General features: G+C 40.4%; 1 protein-coding gene across 1 annotated transcript in view; it reads left to right on the top strand.

Moving 5' to 3' along the window:
• Window positions 1-19,994, top strand: part of LOC126256905 (ATP-dependent 6-phosphofructokinase-like) — a 408,122-nt gene that overhangs the window by 196,649 nt on the left and 191,479 nt on the right. The gene's annotated exons all lie outside the window — the stretch shown is intronic.

Genomic DNA, 19,994 nt, shown 5'->3' with positions numbered 1-19,994 from the left:
TAATAAACTTTTCATATTAATTTCCTCGGCTAGTCAGTTCACTTTAAAGCAAAAGATCTTTAGTTATTAATTACAATTGCGGCCCACACATGCGCGAGAGTATTTTTCTTACCTCCGTTAACCATTGTATTGTAGTCGGAGTCCTGGCTCTGGGTCTCGGCTATGGTACTGAAAATAAGAATCTTAAAGCTAAGTATTTTCTGCAACGTCGGGCGGCTGTGGAGAAAAATTAATATTATGTTAATAGCGGGCGAGTTTTCCACTTCCGCTAATTTTTCATAAGTTAATATTGCCACGTAATGGCGTCGCTGGCTGCATCAGCAGCTGCGATTGTTGAACTTTAAATTACTTGAATGCAGGTTAATTCAAGGAAGGCGGACATGAAATTGGGATCACCTCTTACAAATTAAAAGTGCACAATAATATTAAATCGGTATATTATATGCTTAACTCATACAAATATGCTTACATTTGCCAGCACTCGCAAGATGTCCGTCTATACACAACAAAGACAAGATAGGAAGTGAAGACGACTAAAAAATTAACAAAAGACCGTATCTTGTCGTCTCTTTAGATCACTTTGTTATATTTCTTTGCATTGCATTTCTTTGCATTTCTCGACAGAGAAATTATTGTTTTACGGCTACATGATAAAAATATATTATTCAATTTTTGAATGTCTCTTCTTTATAAATATTGTTTTTTAAGTCTTTTCGTAATATAGCACTGGGGACGCTATATTGCCCCCCGAAATGTTTGTCATAAAAAATGTTCATGTTTTTTGACATAAATATTTCCTCTTTCATGTCCACAGTGTCCACACGCAGATTTTTCTTTCACAGTCTACATATGTCACATCGTATGTTTACACCGTAGTAATTATTGAGGTGTGTTGCACACAAAGTGTAATACAGATGAAGTTATCTACATAACAATACAATATACAATTGGTTACATATACAGTCATGTACAAAAGGACATAGAATACAATTAGTTTCATTTTGGCTGCTTCTTTTTAGTGTTGCAACTTTTGCAGTGTTCAAAGGTATACAATCACGAGTTAGTCTGTAGAACTTGAAGTCCCAGGGGTGTCAACTGTTCGCTCCCCATTTGGCACGGCCGTAGGGAAACCCTGGGGAAAACCTCGGCGGAGCGGCAGACTAACTGCTTTGGTCACTTTCACTTAATTGTTTCTGGGATGTTATTGGAGAACAGGAAGTGCATACATTACAAATATTTTTTTTGTTGCACTATGCAAAGAAATGAGGTCATTATAACAATTGATTGCGGTGTCATTGATGATCTACGCCGCGACGTTTAGCTCGCGACGGCGTCGGTTGGTGTGTTTGGTGGTCGGCGTTCGTGGCGGCTGCGGAGAGGTCAATGCCCGTTCGACGCCAGCGTGTCTCTCGCCGTCGCGGAACGTCAGAATCAGCTGATCGGCTGCACGGTTGGCGATGCGCTTCTGTCTCGCCCGGGCGTGGCAGAGTGGGGTGATATTCGCCCCCCGCACTTGTTGGCCAGAGTCAGCTCTGCTACGCATCTCCAACGTAGCACATGAAACATACACACAACCAACATAATATTTGTTTCCCGCTGCAGATGGTTACGCTCGTGGGAAAGAAGCATGTATTAGTGCGGCAGTTGTTAAGTTTTCGCCAGTTTCCGAGTGTCAAGCTAGCACTGTCCTGCAGAATACATGACATCGATCGTCTCCTGTGAATGAAGTTTTGATGCGCCACTGTTTCCATTAGACTTCAGTTTTTGTCTTTTGAGTTTTATGGTGGTGAGGATGCTTTGTGGAATTGTCTCCGTTCTTTGACCATGGGATGGTGTAGTTTGCGTGACAGAAAGTATCGTGAGGTACCACTTCGATGTTATAGGTGTAGCCCTCGATAACACCGGGTTTTTCCGAAAACACATTCCCATAATCTGTAAGTAGCTGAGTCAATTCGTTTTGTTGTGCATCAGTCAAATGTTATGACTCCCTGACTTTCATGGCTATCAGTTTCCTTTTTTCCTCTTTGTCTTCAGTAATAAAATCTTTAAAATATGCTTGTCTTGTACTTAAGTCAGAATATAAATTCATTACCTGTATTCCTTCGAATCTTGACTGAAAGTTCCGGCAATATTTACCGTGCACTTCCCGTGTCCTCAACAACGGCAAAATTACCCGTCTACCCTCATTCATAAGGCTTACTTCCCCGCACAAGAGGTCGATTATTGCGTCCCTCTGGCGTAAAAATTCCATCCCCAGGATGCAAGCAACACCTAATCCTTTAACTACTAGGAACGAGCTTTTCATTGATTCATTTCCTACCGTAAACTCGACTTGCACCTGGTGCTTTATGATATGAGATTGTGCACCTATTCCACCTGTTACACGATAATTCTTCACTGGCAATAGGGGTATTCTATTATTTTGACTCAAGTACTTGTAAAAATTTTCACTCATGACATTGGTTGACGCACCGGTATCGACTATTATCTGTATTGGTGCTCCGTACATATCTGCTTGCAATATAGCCTGCACAACACTTTTGTCGGTTCGGTTACACTTCTGCGGTATGTCTACAAGTTCCTTTTCTATTTTTATTCCGTCATTGTATCTCAGCATACACAGTTTTTGGCTGTCATCCATGAATGTGCCCTCACTACACCATCCTGCAGCCAGCAACGGAGAGCGTATTGTGGCTGTCTTAAGTTTAACGGATGAGCATTAGTGGGTTGACAGTTGTCTGTCACTTCCAGTAACCTCACATTGTGTTTCTGGTTGTTGTTGTTGCTACTGTTGGATTGGCCGCCCTGCCCCCCCCCCCCCCCCCCCCCCCCCCCCCCCCCCGCCCCCCGCCCGATGGTGTATTTTGATATTATGTACGGCTCTGGTTTTGCGGTGGTCGGTTGTAACTCCCTGACATGTTCTGTGAAAGACCTGGGTTGGCGTTCCATTGTGGCGCTGTGTTTTGTTGCCACTGTGGTGTCGGTTCATTACAACCACCCCACTGGTTCCGGTTGTTCTGCCATTGCGGATTGCCGTTACCATTATATCCATTACTCATGCGTCCATCATGATGTCTCTTTCGATTTTGACGATTATAACCATTGCCGTTATAACCCTTGCCATTGTTTGTGCCTCGATTCTGTTGCCGGTGCTCTTGCCTATTCCCGTTACCATTTGGTACTAAGTTACTACCGTTACTGTGGCTGCCATTGTAATCGGCTTTTTGTTGATTACAGCCTGCATGGTTCCACTTGTTTTCGGTTTTCATATCTTCGATCAATAAGTCAACAGAATCCACTATTTCCATGAATTGTTCTATATCGTATTCTGGCACATTGATGAAATATCTTTAAATTTCACTGGGCAACCTCATTTTTATTAACCTGATTATGTCACGATCGGACATTGGCTCGTCCCAGTACCTGGTTTTGTTTATATACTTTTCGAAATATTTGCGTAACGTTCCCATCTTAGGATTGTACATTTCTGGACTGTACAACTCCTTTCGTAGTCTTTCTTGGACGCTATCGGACCAGAATTTTTGCAAGAAATCACCTTCAAACTGTTGCATCGTTAGACATTTTTTGGACACGTCGGTGGCCCACAGTGCCGCGTCACCTTGAATAAAGGAGACCACAAACTGTATTCTTTGCCTTTCTGTCCATGTCCTGGGAAACACATTCCTGAAGCTCTTAATAAATACCACAGGGTGGACATTTCGTTTTTCGCTATTGAAGGGTTGGAATGTCCTGCGTTTTATTACATTGTCCTCTTTTTTGCACATCTGACTGCTACATTCTGTGACACTCATTACTTCGTGATGTGCGCTGCACGGTATCGCATGTTGTTCATGCTCATAATTCGCATTAGGTTGCGGTTGCGCACTCGCACCCTGCCTACCGTCAGCGTTATTATAGTAATCAGTATGCGGAGTCGGATTCATTATCTGTCCGCCACTGTTTACATTGCTTTCCAACACAGACAGTCTCCGCGCGACCTCCTGTTGCCAATTTGGCAACTCCGCTGTCACACGGGACTTGATCTGTGTTAATTCGGCATGTAGTGCGGCAGCGCTAGCGTCAATATTTACACTTGCGGCTGCAGTCACTTGTTCTACAGCTGTTTTTACGTCGCTTTTAATCTTTGCAGATATCTCGCGATCCTTTACTTCTAGCCATTCATTTAATTCTTTTTCTACTTTTCGAGCTTGCACTTCCAAATATGCGTCAATACTTTTCTGTGCATCTATCTCCACATTATCCACGCGGTTGGTTAAAGTCTGGACATTATCTTCAAGCCTAGCCTGCGATATCTGTAGTTTTTGCATCTCGCCGGCTAAGCTTTGCACAAGATCGGGTATTTCTTTGCACGCGTCCCGCATCTCGTCAAGTTCGCTTTGTATATGGTCTAGTTTCGCTTCACTGCGCTGCTCTTGCTCACTGAGCTTTTGCGTAAATTCTTTCCCTTGGTCATGTAGCATTTGCGTTAATTTTTTCTCTTGCTCATATAGCATCTGAGCCAGTTTTTCGTCTCTTTGTTTTTCCCTCTGTTCTAACATTCTTTCTTTTTCCCTTTCTTTCTGTTCTCTTTGTTGCTCTTGCTCATAGAGCATCTGAGCCAGTTTTTCGTCTCGTTGTTTTTTCCTCTGTTCTAACATTCTTTCTTTTTCCCTATCTCTTTCTTCTAACCTGCGCAGAAATTCTGCAAATGGGTCTGCAATCGGTGAGCATACTGGTGCCCCACTTAATCTAGCACTCGATTGGCCCCTCTGCCCAGGCAGTAGAGTTGTTGTTACTCTATTCCCATTCTGCTGTGGAGAGTCATTCACCATCCACTGTTCCTGGCCCCCCGCTCCGGAAATTATGTTATCCGAGGCGGTGGCTTGGGATTCGTGTACGTATTGCAAATGACCCTCACTTTCCATATTAACAGAATTTTGTTCTTCTGGTACGGATGCTTTAGGTTGTCCTATCTTACGCATACTAAATTCACTTTAAGCCACTGACAAATCTTTAACACTGATACACACACGAATAATTATCCCCTCCAAAAATAAACGCATAAATACACAAATGCACACAATTTAAATTGCATATACTTACTTTTTTTTTTCACTGAAGGTATCTCATGTGCATATGGGTTCGATATTCCGCACAGAGCTACACAGGATGCTTGCACAATAGGCCTTACCTTTGTTTTTCTTTCTCGTAATCCCTTTTCCTTTTCTACACTTTTTCTTCTCCAGTTCTCCTCAGGGTGTGGTTTTGTTGCTGTACATGTAAAAGAATTCATATAAGCATTAATATTTTACAACAATTAAACACATACATAATTACATTCATTACAATAGAGTCAGATTAGTAAATTTCGTATTTTCTTTGATCGGGCCCCAAAGTTGCGGCACCAATCTCGCGCCCGTCGGCCATCGTAATTTAATATATTATTATTGTCATTTTGATTTTTTGATTGTTGCCGACTTACGTGGTGGGCCTTAATAAAAATGATATTCCATTTAATTTTGATTTTGCGATTAAATGCTTTCCTGAAGTTCTCCTTTTTAACAATATTAATCTCAAATTATTTGTTACGTTAATGAATGTTAGACTCACTGCATCTTAAAACATGAGCATACAAGCTGAATAATGTAATAAACTTTTCATATTAATTTCCTCGGCTAGTCAGTTCACTTTAAAGCAAAAGATCTTTAGTTATTAATTACAATTGCGGCCCCCCACGCGCGAGAGTATTTTTCTTACCTCCGTTAACCATTGTATTGTAGTCGGAGTCCTGGCTCTGGGTCTCGGCTATGGTACTGAAAATAAGAATCTTAAAGCTAAGTATTTTCTGCAACGTCGGGCGGCTGTGGAGAAAAATTAATATTATGTTAATAGCGGGCGAGTTTTCCGCTTCCGCTAATTTTTCATAAGTTAATATTGCCACGTAATGGCATCGTTGGCTGCATCAGCAGCTGCGATTGTTGAACTGTAAATTACTTGAATGCAGGTTAATTCAAGGAAGGCGGACATGAAATCGGGATCACCTCTTACAATTTAAAAGTTCACAATAATATTAAATCGGTATATTATATGCTTAACTCATACAAATATGCTTACATTTGCCAGCACTCGCAAGATGTCCGTCTATACACAACAAAGACAAGATAGGAAGTGAAGACGACTAAAAAATTAACAAAAGACCATATCTTGTCGTCTCTTTAGATCACTTTGTTATATTTCTTTGCATTGCATTTCTTTGCATTTCTCGACAGAGAAATTATTGTTTTACGGCTACATGATAAAAATATATTATTCAATTTTTGAATGTCTCTTCTTTATAAATATTGTTTTTTAAGTCTTTTCATAATATAGCACTGGGGACGCTATACCGAAATTCTAAACCTAGCTTTCAAAAACTCTTTTACGGTAGAGGACTGCAGCACCATTCCTCCTTTCAATTATCAAACAAATGCAAGGATGGCTGACATAGTGTTTAGTGCATGTGGGATTGCAAAACAGTTAAGATCCTTAGATGCACATAATTACTGGCCAATTTCACTGACATTGGCTCTGAGCAGTATGGGACTTAGCATCTGAGGTCATCAGTCCACTAGAACTTAGAACTATTTAAACCTAACTAACCTAAGGACATCACACACACCCATGCCCGAGGCAGGATTCGAACCTGCGACCGTAGCAGTCGCGCGGTTACGGACTGAAGCACCTAGAACCACTCGGCCAGTGCGACCAGCTTCACTGACATTGATTTGTTGTAGAATCATGGAACATATTTTGTGTTTAGACATAATGACCTTTCTAGACTCTGAGAAGCGCATCTGCAGAAACCAGCATGGTTTTAGGAAACAGTGGTCATGCGAGACACAGCTGGCCTTCTTTGTGCAAGATATACAACAGGCTCTAGATACCATCTCCCAGGTTGATGCCATGTTCCTCAACTTTTGAAAGGCATTCAACTCAGTTCCACACTGTCGCTTGCTCCAAAAAGTTCGTGCGTGTGGTCTATCTGATGACATATGCGGTTGGATAGAAAGTTGTCTAAGAAATAGAGAGCAGTATGTCGTCCTGAATGGGGAGACTTCAACAGAAACATTATCACGTGTGCCCCAGGGCAGTGTAATAGGTCCGCTGATTTTTACAATTTATGTAAACGATCTGGTTGATGGTATTGACAGTGGCATTAGACTGTTTGCCGATAATGCTGTAGTCTACAGGAAAGTAGTATCACAAGAAAGTTGTGACAAATCAATGAGGATTTGCAGAAAATAAATGCATGATAATGACTGGCAGTTATCTCTCAATATTAGTAAGTGTAACCTACTGCATATAACGAAGCGAAAATCCCCATCAATGTATGAGTACAAAATAAATGCCCAGTCTTTGGAAGCAGTGACGCCCGCAAGTATCTGGGTGTGACTATTCGAAATGATCTCAAATGGAACAATCAGATTATACAAGTAATGGGTAAGGCAAACTCTAGATTGCAGTTTATTGGTAGAATCCTGAAGCGATGCAGTCCTTCAACAAAGGAAATTGCTTACTATATGTTAGTTCATCCAGTCTTAGAGTATTTTTCGTCTGTATGGGACCCTTACCAGTTGGGTCTGATTCAAGAGATTGAGAAGGTCCAAAGAAGAGCAGCAAGATTAGTGACTGGTACAGTTAGCCATCGTGAGAGTGTTACACACTTGCAGATAGACGATGCACTAAATGGAAGGGGCTCCACACTAAATTCCAAAACACGATCTTCACCAAGGATGTAGAGCATATATTATTACCACCAACTTTCAAATCGTGCAATGATCACCATTCAAATATAAGTGAAATTAGAGCTCGTACTGAGGCATTCAGACAGTCATTTTTCCCTCGCATAATCCATGAGTGGAACAGAGGGGGGTAAATATGACTTTGGCGCGAATAGTGCCCTCCCTCACACACCGCTTAGTGGCTAGCAGAGTATATATGTAAATATGTGTGTATGTTGTATAATTACTATGATGGCTTTTTTTTTGCTGAAAAGTTATTTGTTTGACAATCTTTTTGTTATGCCTATCTGTGACTCAGTATCTCTGCTACATGAAAGGATAATTGAAATTTAAGATAATGTGTTTTATGTTCTCTGTGCACATATTTTAATATCAGATATGTTGAATGTTTATGGTTTAAGGAGGATTCAGTCTGCAAAATATCCTTGTAGTGAAATTAGAATATTGGAAACAATTCTTTGCATAATTTAAATTGAAAATGTGTAAATAAAAACCTCAGATTTTATGTATGTATCATATTGGAATGTTCATTACTGAGTCTGTACTTAGCAACTCATTGTACAGTCCTTTAGAGGGAAACACATTGTATATACATCATTTCAGCCTTTTCTTATTTAACTTTCAACTTTTGCACTGAAGAAACACCTCCTCATTCGTCTTGGATTCACAGTGTTACATAGCTCAGTGGGTTAGAGTCAGACTGCACATTGAAACGTTTGGTGTTTGGTCCCGCATTAGTACGAGGATTTTTTTATATCACTTGCTACTCCTTTCACTTCTGACAATGATTTGTTAATCTGAAATAAGCCATGTTGCACAGCTGGCTGGAGATACCAATTCATGGACTGGAGGAAGACAGTGGTGTGTCAACTCCAATGGGTCAGTGTCATGTAAAACGTTCTGCTATTCAGTTCAAACTTCAGGCTGCATTCAGCTTTTCTTTAAACAACAGTTAACATACCAAATTTGTCAGATCATGTTGTTGTAGGTATTATGGGTATGAATGTGTCTCAGATTTAAATATTAAGACTTTATATCATGCACGATGTCTTCCAGTAAAGATCTTCCACTGGAAATTACTGAGTATTTGTGCAACACTTTCACATTGGAGTAACAAAATTTGCGATAAATATTTCCATGTTTCTTTGATTTTTTTCTATCTCTTTATATGATAACTTACTTTGTTGTAGACTCTTCTTTTCTAGGCTGTGATTTGCTGGTTGGTAAAATCATGACAAATTATTATTCTTGAAGTACCTTCCTTTTAAATATATTCCTTATTAGTATACCCTTCCTTATTCTGGAAATAATTATCCACAGGATTAAATAACACTGTACATTTATTACATGAACTTGTGCAATGTGCTGTTTGGGGGTGGATCCATGACGACTCTAGGAGTGGCAGTGAAAAATTTTTCCAATGATCTGAAGCTGTCATATGTTACTATTTGATCGAAGTTTGATGGAGCTTTTCATTACCAATAACCAGATTTAGAAAAATTAGAGCCAAGGTATAAATCAAAAAATGTATGAAATTTTTAGAAATAAAATTTTTAATTTGAGAAATAAATACTCCTTTATTTAGAATTTGAATAAAATAGTGTTGAATATAATCATTAGAAATTTATCGTGCTTAAATTATAGAAGAGCAGTGATTGAAAGATTGTCTTACATGTTAATGCGACACATTACTTTTTTGTATTTGGTGAATCCCTCAGTTACATGGTACAGCTTAACATTAATAGTTTTTTAAATGTGGAGCAAAACTAAGCTTGTGAGTTGCTCCATATTTATCCGCATATACAGGAGGAGGACAAAAATATGGAAACATCAAAAACACAAATCATTATCATGCCTAATATGGTGTAGGAAAACTGTTGGCATTCAAAACAGCTTCCAGTTATCTCTGAATGGATAATTACAGGTCCTGTATGGCTTTCAAGAGAATTTTGACCATTCTTTATGCAAAATAGTGGCAAGTTCAGGTAATGGTGATGGAGCTGGATAACAGTCATACACTCTTTCCTCTATAGTGGACCACAAAGCCTTAATAATATTAAGATGTGTTGACTGTGGTGGCCAGGAGTGATGTGACAATTCATCCTCCTGCTCATAGAACCAGTCCTGGACAATGCTTGCTGTGTGAATAGAGGCTCTGTCAATCTTGGAACACAGCATCACTGTTGGGCAACAAACATTGTGGTGTGGGATGGATCTCATCAGCCATAATTTTCACATAATCTTTGGCAGTAATGGCGGACCTTGCAGAGTAACTACAGGGCCCATAATATGGCTGCTCAAATCATTTATGAATGGCCATCGTATTTCTCTCTTGGGACATAAACTCATCCAGAAGTTTGAAGCAGTGTCAAACAAGACTCGTCTGACCAAATAGCTTTCTTCAATTGTTTCACAGTACAGGTTTTATGGCTTTGGCATCACGTTTTCACATTATGGGCATATACATTATTGATGAGTGGTTTTGAAACTCAGCTCACCCTGTATTTCCTTGCTTATGGAGCCCTCTTCATGCTGTATCGGTGCTGACACGATATGTGAGTGGGACATTCAGCTCTGTTGTGACTTTTGCAGCTGTTGTCCTCTTATTTTCCATTAAATTGTTTTCACTGTCTGTCCATCCTGACCACTCATCACACACTTTCGTCTACATTATGACCTTGAAGATGACATTCCTCTGCTTTTGCTGTATGCAGCATAAATCTTCAAACTCTTGAAACACCAAACACTTCAGTTACCTTGGTTATGGAACCAACTACCATATGAGCACCAAAAATTTGCTCATGTTTGAATGCACTGAGCTCTGACATAATGCACTCAGAGCTACACAGAACACTGTTCTGACCACTAGTTAAACTTATAATGTATTGAGGGCATTGCACAGGTGTTATACATGGCCAAACACTACAGCACAATACAGATATTCTAACATATTTTGCATCCAAAACAGCTACATGTTTAGACCTCTGGATCTGATCATTGCAGTGATGAGACGCAATGGTTACAGCTCTGAAACTATAGAATATTTCCTTTATGCTCTGCTCCAGATATGTTGGAAATTAATTTCTGCATTTTCATGTCTGATAGTCAGAACTTAGATGAGAGACAACACAGCACTTGAAGCCTGCTTCAGACCATTTCACTTTCCTTGCAATGATCTACTTTAAGGAAGTGACAAATATAACACTTCATCCAGAATGAACAGTGATATTATAAACTTAACATCATTTAATGCTAAAGATAAAAAAATATGCTTTGGCAGCTGCCTTTTGTCTCTCAAGTTGACTATTTGGTCTTACACTTCCACCATTGCATTCAGTGAATTGATACACAGTCCCATGATGCTATTCCCACCGGTGTTCACATAGAGATGTCAGAGAAGCATCTAACTTTGACAGCAGTAGAATATGATGTTTTGGCTGTTTTCCAAAAAAGCATATGTAGCTTTCATTGTGACAGTGACATTTCTCACTTGGGGTGCAGTTTATGATTTAAACATGACATCTGCACTGCATTTGGGGCCTCGTAACAGGCTGTAGTGCCAGTACTGCCAGTGTTATCGTAACTGCCGTTAGCTTCACATCTCCTGTGTAGCAAGCTATGTAAATTTAAGTATTAACTATGTTTTTCTTACTTGTCACTTCATTTTCCATGTGTTTCTGCTTTTAGGAAGCTTTAATTTTCCAGTACTAGTAATAGTGTTCCACAGATTTTGTGTTTGTTTTGAATACAGTCCAGAGACAGTTAGTGATTATTTTCATTGTTTCCAACAAGAAGTGTCTAGTAACCACAGTTTAGTCAGCTATCAGCCACCTTTAGTGAATTAGCAATCTAGTTAAAAGGTGACTACTTAACTCTCTACAGTAAATTGTTGATTTCTTAGGATGGATAGGATGTGTGACTGCTGTGAACGGACGCTGGAGGAGCTGGCCACTGTTCGCGAACAGCTGAACGTTCTGATGGTCAGCTGTCTTCAGACTGCTGCCTCATAGTGTAGCAGCAGGGGGAGCCTGGTGCATCACATGGTACACCCCAGGTGTTACATGCTTCACCCAAGGTACCCGCTGGTGAGACATCTTCGCGGGTACCAGGCGCGGTCGGGCCACCCTTTCCCCAAGGGGAGTGCTGGGTTCAACGGCATTCACGTTGCACGGGATCGGAGGGTGAATGTGGAGGCTGGCCATGTGGCATTGCCCACTCTGCCTGTGAGTGGACATGTGGCCACTCCTTCGGCAAGGTCTGAGCAGGCACACGGGGCGAGGGGTTTATTAGTAATTGGGGAGCTCCAATGTTAGGCGAGTGATGGAGCCCCTTAGGGAAATAGCGGAAAGGTTGGGGAAGAAGGCCAGTGTTCACTCTGTCTGCTTGCCGGGGGGTTTCATCTGATATGTGGAGGAGGCCCTGCTGGTGGCAATAGAGAGCACTGGATGCACCCGACTGCAAATTGTCGCTCATGTCGGCAACAATGACTCTTGCCGTCTGGGTTCAGAGGTCATCCTCAGTTCATACAGGCGGTTGGCAGAGTTGGTGGAGGTGGAAAGCCTCGCTCGTGGGGTGGAATCTGAGCTAACTACTTGTAGTGTCGTTTCCAGAACCGATCGCGGTCCTCTGGTTTGGAGCCGAGTGGAAGGCTTAAACCAGAGGCTCAGATGATTCTGCAGAGATCTGGGGTGCAAATTTCTCGACCTCCGCTATTGTGTGGAGAAATGTAGGGTTCCCCTGAATAGGTCAGGTGTGCACTAAACGCTGGAAGTGGCTACAAGGGTAGTGGAGTATGTGTGGAGTGCTCATGTGGGTTTTTTAGGTTAGAGAATTCCCTCGCTAGGCCCGACAAGATGCCTCCTGAGACGCGACAAGGTAGCAGTAGGCAAAATGCAACAGGGAATGACAATATTAGTGTGGTAATAATAAGCTGCAGGAGCGTCTATTGAAAGTTACCAGAACTGCTCTCATTAGTAAAGAGTCACAATGCCCACATAGTACTAGGGACGGAAAGTTGGCTGAAACCAGATGTAAACAGTAATGAAATTCTAAACTCAGATTGGAATGTATACTGCAGAGACAGGCTGGACAGTGAAGGGGGAGGCATGTTTATAGCGATAAAAAGTGTAATAGTATCGAATGAAATTGACGGAGATCCGAAATGTGAAATAATTTGGGTGAAGGTCATGGTTAAAGCAGGCTCAAACATGGTAGTTGGATGTCTCTATAGTCCTCCTAGCTCAGCAGCTGTTATGGCAGAACACCTGAAGGAAAATTTGGAAAATTTCCCAACAATGTTATAGTTTTGGGTGGAGATTTTAATTTACCACATATAGACTGGGAGACTCAAACGTTTATAACAGGTGGCAGGCACAAAGGATCCAGTGAAATTTAAAAGTGCATTATCTGAAAACTACCTTGAGCAGTTAAACAGAGAACCGACTCGTGGTGATAACATATTAGACCTTCTGGTGACAAACAGACCCGAACTATTTGAAACAGTTAATGCAGAACAGGGAATCAGCGATCATAAAGCGGTTACAGCATCGGTGATTTCAGCCATAAATAGAAATATTAAAAAAGGTAGGAAGATTTTTCTGTTTAGCAAAAGTGACAAAAAGCAGATTTCAGAGTACTTGATGGATCAACACAAAAGTTGTATCTCAAGTACAGATAGTGTTGAGGATTAGTGAACAAAGTTCAAAACAATCGTACAATCTGCATTAGATGAGTATGTGTCAAGCAAGACCATAAGAGATGGAAAAGAGCCACCTTGGTTCAACAACCAAATTAGAAAACTGCTACGGAAGCTATGGGTACTTCACAGCAAACATAAACATAGCCAAAGCCTTGCATACAAACAAAAATTACACAAAGCGAAATGTAGTGTGAGGAGGGCTATGTGAGAAGTGTTCAATGAATTCAAAAGTAAAGTTCTATGTGCTGACTTGCCAGAAAATCAGAAAATCCTAAGAAATTTTGATCTTTTGTCAAAACGGTTGGTGGATCAAAACAAAATGTCCAGATACTCTTTGACCGAAATGGTACTGAAACAGAGGATGACAGACTAAAGGCCGAAATAATAAATATCTTTTTCCAAAGCTGTTTCACAGAGGAAGACTGCACTGTAGCTCCTTCTCTATATTGTTACACAGATGACAAAATAGTAGATATCAAAATAGATGACAAAGGGATAGTAAAACAATTAAAATCGGTCAAAAGAGAAAAGGCCACTGGACCTGATGTGATACCAGTTCGATTTTACACAGAGTATGCGAAGGAACTTGCCCCCCCTTCTTGCAGCGGTGTACTATAGGTCTCTAGAAGAGCGTAGCGTTCCAAGAGATTGGAAAAGGGCACTGGTCATTCCTGTTTTCAAGAAGGGATATTGAACAGATGTGTAGAACTATAGACGTATATCTCTAACTTCAATCAGTTGTAGAATTTTGGAACAGGTATTATGTTCGAGTATAATGACTTTTCTGGAGACTAGAAATCTACTCTGTAGGAATCAGCATGGGTTTCAAAAAAGACGATCGTGTGAAATCCAGCTCACACTATTCGTCCACGAGACTCAGAGGGCCATATACACGGGTTCCCATGTAGATGCCGTGTTTCTTGACCTCCGCAAGGCGTTTGATACAGTTCCTCACAGTTGTTTAATGAACAAAGTAAGAGCATATGGACTATCAGACCAATTGTATGATTGGATTGAAGAGTTCCTAGAAACAGAACACAGCAGTCATTCTCAATGGAGAGAAGTCTTCTGTAGTAAGAGTGGTTTCAGGTGCACTGCAGGGGAGTGTCGTAAGGCCATTGCTATTCACAATATGTATAAATGACCTTGTGGATAACTTGAAAGTTCACTGAGGCTTTTTGCGGATGATACTGTAGTATATCGAGAGGTTGTAGCAATGGAAAATTGTACTGAAATGCGGAAGGATCTGCAATGAATTGACTCATGGTGCATGGAATGGCAATTGAATCTCAATGTAGACAAGTGTAATGTGCTGCAAATACATAGAAATAAAGATCCTTTATCATTTAGCTACAATATAGCAGGTCAGCAACTGGAAGCAGTTAATTCTATAAATTATCTGGGAGTAGGCATCAGGAGTGATTTAAAATGGAATGACCATATAAAATTAATTGTCGGTGAAGCAGATGCCAGACTGAGACTCATTGGAAGAATCCTAAGGAAATGCAGGCTGAAAACAAAGGAAGTAGGTTACAGTACACTTGTTCGCCCACTGCTTGAGTACTGCTCATTGGTGTGGGATCCGTACCAGATTGGATTGATAGAAGAGATAGAGAAGATCCAACGGAGAGCAGTGCACTCCATTACAGGATCATTTAGTTATCACGAAAGCATTACGGAGATGACAGATAAACTCTAGTGGAAGACTCTGCAAGAGAGACGCTCAGTAACTCGGTACGGGCTTTTGTTGAAGTTTTGAGAACATACCTTCACCGAGGAGTCAAGTAGTATATTGCTCCCTCCTACGTATACCTCGTGAAGAGACCATGAGGATAAAATCAGATAGATTAGAGCCCACACAGAGGCATATCAATAATCTTTCTTTCCATGAATAACACGAGACTGGAATAGAAGGGAGAACCGACAGAGGTACTCAAGGTACCCTCCGCCACTCTCCGTCAGGTGGCTTGCGGAGTATGAATGTAGATGTAGATGTAGATGTAGAAGTTCATGGCTGATACAACAGCACTTTTCCATCATGTCCTTTCCTCAACCTACTTTTTATTTAACAACGTATATTTTGAGCAGACTGATGGTATTGCCCTGGGCAGTCCTCTCTCACCTTTAGTAGCAAACTTTTTATGGAAGACTTTCAGGAAAGGGCACTTGATTCAGTGGAACTTAAACCAAGAGCCTTCTGGCGATATGTAGATGACTCTTTTGTTGTGTGGCTCCATGGTGAAGAAGAACTGTCACATTTCTTGCAACGTCTGAATGAAATCCACAAGGACATTCGGTTTACAATGGGAATAGAGAAGGATGGTTGCTTGCCATTTTTGGACATCGTGGTTACTAGGAGAATGGATGGGTGATTAGGGCATTCTATCTACCGCAAGCCCACACATACGGACCTTTACCTGCAAACGTTGTTTCCATCACCCTTCACAAACTACCGACATCCTTGGAATGTTGGTGCACCATGCTAATGTTGTTTCTGATGGAGACAGCCTTACAAAGGAGCTGGAACATCTAGAGTCAGTGTTCAGAGGTAATGGTTACTTTCCACATCAGATTAGAACAGCACTAAGAAGGAAGAAACATGACCACCCACAACTTCAAGAAGATAAGGAGCTGTTCAAGTCCAGGGCATTCCTTTCATATGTCGGCAATCTTTCATCTAAAGTACGTAGGATCCTAAGGAAACATCAAGTTAAAGTAATCTTCTGGCCACCGGTGAAGATTAGTGTCCTCATTGGTTTGGTAAAAGACAATCTAGGTCTGAGGAAGGCCGGGATCTACAAAATTCCTTGCCAGTGTGGCAAAGCTTACATTGGTCAGACGACACATACAGCACATGAAAGGTGCGTTGAACATGAGTGCCACACTTGCCTTTCACAGCCCATAAGTCGGCCATAGCTGAGCATTGTATTACCCCAAGACACGCTGTGGATTTTTCTGCCATGGAAATCTTGGCCCCAGCAAGAACTTTTTGGGATTCAGTAATTAAAGAATCTGTGGAGATATGCCAAGCACAAAATCGTATAAATCGTGACAGCAGTTTTCAACTGGACAAGGCTTGGGACCCAGTGATCTGTCTAATTTCTTCTTAGAGAAAACAGTTTATTCATAATGATACATCTGGCAACATCTGACACCTGTTTATAGTGACACGAGCGCGTATTCCGACAGATGGTGAAACTGTAGTTTTCACATTATGTACATGCCTGCACGCCACAGGTAGAACAGTATTTCATAGGACACAGATATTGATAGAGGATGCTCCTGTGATGACCACCAATGCACACGTGTTTCCACGCCAATTTTTTGCTATGAAGCCGATGCTGGGAACCTGCAGTCTCCAGTGACGGGCACTCACCTGAAGATGGTTGGACGATTGCCAGCTGAAGTATCGTGGCAAGAAGTCAACATGATCCAACTGCAATCCCGAAACCTCATTGAACATTCAGTACACCAGGAAAACTTCAAGAATCACAAGAAAGTTTTGTTGTTAGGTTTCTCTCGTGGTAGAGGTGTTGGCCAACTGTTGCAGGATGAACTAGGATCAGGTTACCAGGACACAAGCTTTTTAAACCCAGTGCAAGTCTGGGTCAGGTGATAGAGGATGTACGTTCACTTTGCAAAGACTTCACAAAGGAAGACACCATGGTAATAGTGGGTGGGGCAGGCAACATCGTAGATAGTGACCCTAATTATTCAATTGAGGGTGACCTGGTAAAGATAGCTTCAGCAATGAGACAGAATGATCTTGAGCTTGTAGCAGTTCTGAGGCACCATGACAAGCCTCATTTAAAATCTTATGTTAGGTGAATCAATTTAGAGATGGAATGACTGCTTGGATCAGGTACGGAGTCTTGTATCAGTGCGGTTCCTGTTGACTCTTTCAGCAGGTGGGACTAAAGTAGGCATGTCTTCACCTCAACAGGAAAGTTAAGGGAAAACTGTGTTGGCTAATAGCAAATAACTTATAGGAGGCACTATCACAAGTGGTAAAGTATCAGTGGCTACAAGTGACAGAACAGATGTTTTTAAATGTAGGGAGGCAGAAACATAAGGTGTTTAGAGACAGGCTGGAAATGACTTTCATATTGATAAAACAGGTAGCCAGAAAGCAAATTTTAATGTACACAATTCATGCAGACAGCTTCTGATTGAAATTGGAGGTATTCAAAAGTTGACAGAAAAATTAGGTTCATCATGTTGTAATTCAGCCAGTCCACAAAATTAGTTATGCTTATTGCATCAGAACTCCGAGGACTAAGGGGTAAGCTTAATGAGTTGCTTATTTATGTTGAAGAACTGGAGTTGAGCAAACCGGTTCATATAATGTGCCTCCCTCAACATCATGTTACCACTGGTATAGATGTTTTAAGTGTTACGGGATTCAAGTTAGTTTCTTACTTCTGTAGAGATAATACGGAGAAAGTATGAGTTACCACATTTGTCAGAAACTGTTTTGGTTTCAAGAATGTTGATATTAATAAATTTTGCTCACAACAGCACTTAGAAGGCTGTGCAACAGAAGTAGTATTTCATAAAATGTCCTTTATAATAGTAAGTATTTACAGAACACCTTCTGGAAACTTAAACCTCTTCATAAAAAATCTGGAAACTCTGTTGTCCCATCTCACAGTAAAACACAAGTAAATAGTGGTTGCTGGTGATATTAATGTGGAGTTATTGAAAAGCCCTGTCAGTGAACAATTACTGTTCATTCAGTTTAATTCCTATTGTGAACTTTGCAGCTGGGGTATGTAAATGTACTGAGACAGCTGTTGATAATATCTTTGTAGACAAATCTAGGAAAAAAGGTCATATAACAAAGCCAATAGTAAATGAGCTATCTGATATTAACATGCAGCATCTTGTGTCAAATGCTGGAACTTGTCAGGATAAAATTCTGTTAAATCTGAGTACAGGATAGTAATAAATCTGCCAAAAATTGAGACTTGTAGGAAACTGCTCAAAGACATGAACTGGACAGATGTTTACAATACTTCCTACTCAAATGGAAAATAGAAAGCATTCATTAATAAAGTTACTTTCTCTTTTGCAAATCATTTTCCCCTAAAGGTAACTCAAATCAAACAGAAGTCTAAAAATGCATCATGTATTGAAGCAAGTAATACAGAAATCAAAGCAGCTTTGTTATGAGAAAAAGATGATAACATCAGGCAACAAAGTAAAAACTGTATGAGATATAGTCAAGGCAAGACAGGCAAGGCCAAAAATGAAGAGAAACAGATAGCTCAAAAATAAATGAGACATTGGTAACAAGCACATGTAGCATTGTAAACCTCTTAAACAAATACTTTGTTTCTGTTACTGACAGCTTGGGATTACCAGGTTCAGTAAACAGTGCACAAGAGTATCTGAGACCAGACCTTACAATTTTAGTAATATGGAAATATATGGAAATAACACTAATGTTTCCCAGAGGAGTAACGTCCATCATAAAATTCTTAAAATCTAAGTATTCTAGAGGTTATGATAACATATCAACAAAGTTAATCAAAGAGTTCTGTACATGTTGAGTTCTACCTTAAGTTATTTGTGTAACCAATCTCTTATCAGCACAACATTTTCAGAGTGGCTAAAATCTGCTGAAGTCAAGCCTCTTTACAACAAGGGGGATAAAGAGATACCATCAAACTATTGAACAATTTCACTTTTGCTGGCTTTTTCAAAAATATTTGGAAAGGTTGTGCTCAAGTTCTCTTTAAATGTCTGATGGCAAATAATATATTATCCAGGTCACAGTTTGGGTTTCTTAAGGATTCTGATGTAGAGAAAGCTACTTACACATACAGTGAGAATGTACTTAATTCATTAGGTAACAAATTAGAGGCTACTGGAATTTTCTGTGACATATCAAAAGCCTTTGACCTTGCAAATCACAGAATTCTCCTAAGTAAATTAGAGTATTATATTGTCACTGGCAGTGCTGTGAAATGGTTTGAGTCTTATCTAGCCAACAGGAAACAAAGGTTGCCATGCCATTGTGAAATACCCATGTAGTAAACAGTCAGTCTTCGTTTGACTGGGAATTAATTACATGTGGTGTTCCTCAAGGTTCCATCTTGGGTGTGTTGCTTTTTCTTGTGTACATTAACGATCTCTCATCTGTTACATTGCCTGATTCTAAGGGTTTTTTCCCCCCCTGATGATACAAACATTGCAGTAGGTTGCAAGTTAAGTACAGATTTATAAATGGCTGCTAATCAAATTCTCACTGACATTAACAAATGCTTTAAAGGTAATTCACTGCCATTAAGCTTTGGAAAGACCCACTATACACAGTTCATAACCTGTAAGATATTTCCCTCCAACAAATGTATAACACATGAAGGCATGCAGATAGAAGAGGTTGACAGTGTTAAATTTCTGGGATTACAACCTGACAATAAATTCAGCTGGGAAGGGCATACCACAGAACTGCTGAAGTGCCTAGACAAGTCTGTATTTACAGTCAGAATGATGCCACATGTAGGAGATAT

The sequence above is a fragment of the Schistocerca nitens genome, chromosome 1 (genome assembly GCF_023898315.1).
Source record: "Schistocerca nitens isolate TAMUIC-IGC-003100 chromosome 1, iqSchNite1.1, whole genome shotgun sequence".
Classification (NCBI taxonomy): domain Eukaryota; kingdom Metazoa; phylum Arthropoda; class Insecta; order Orthoptera; family Acrididae; genus Schistocerca; species Schistocerca nitens.
The sequence above is the reverse complement of the archived record's forward strand: the minus strand, read 5'-3'. Positions and strand labels throughout refer to the sequence as shown.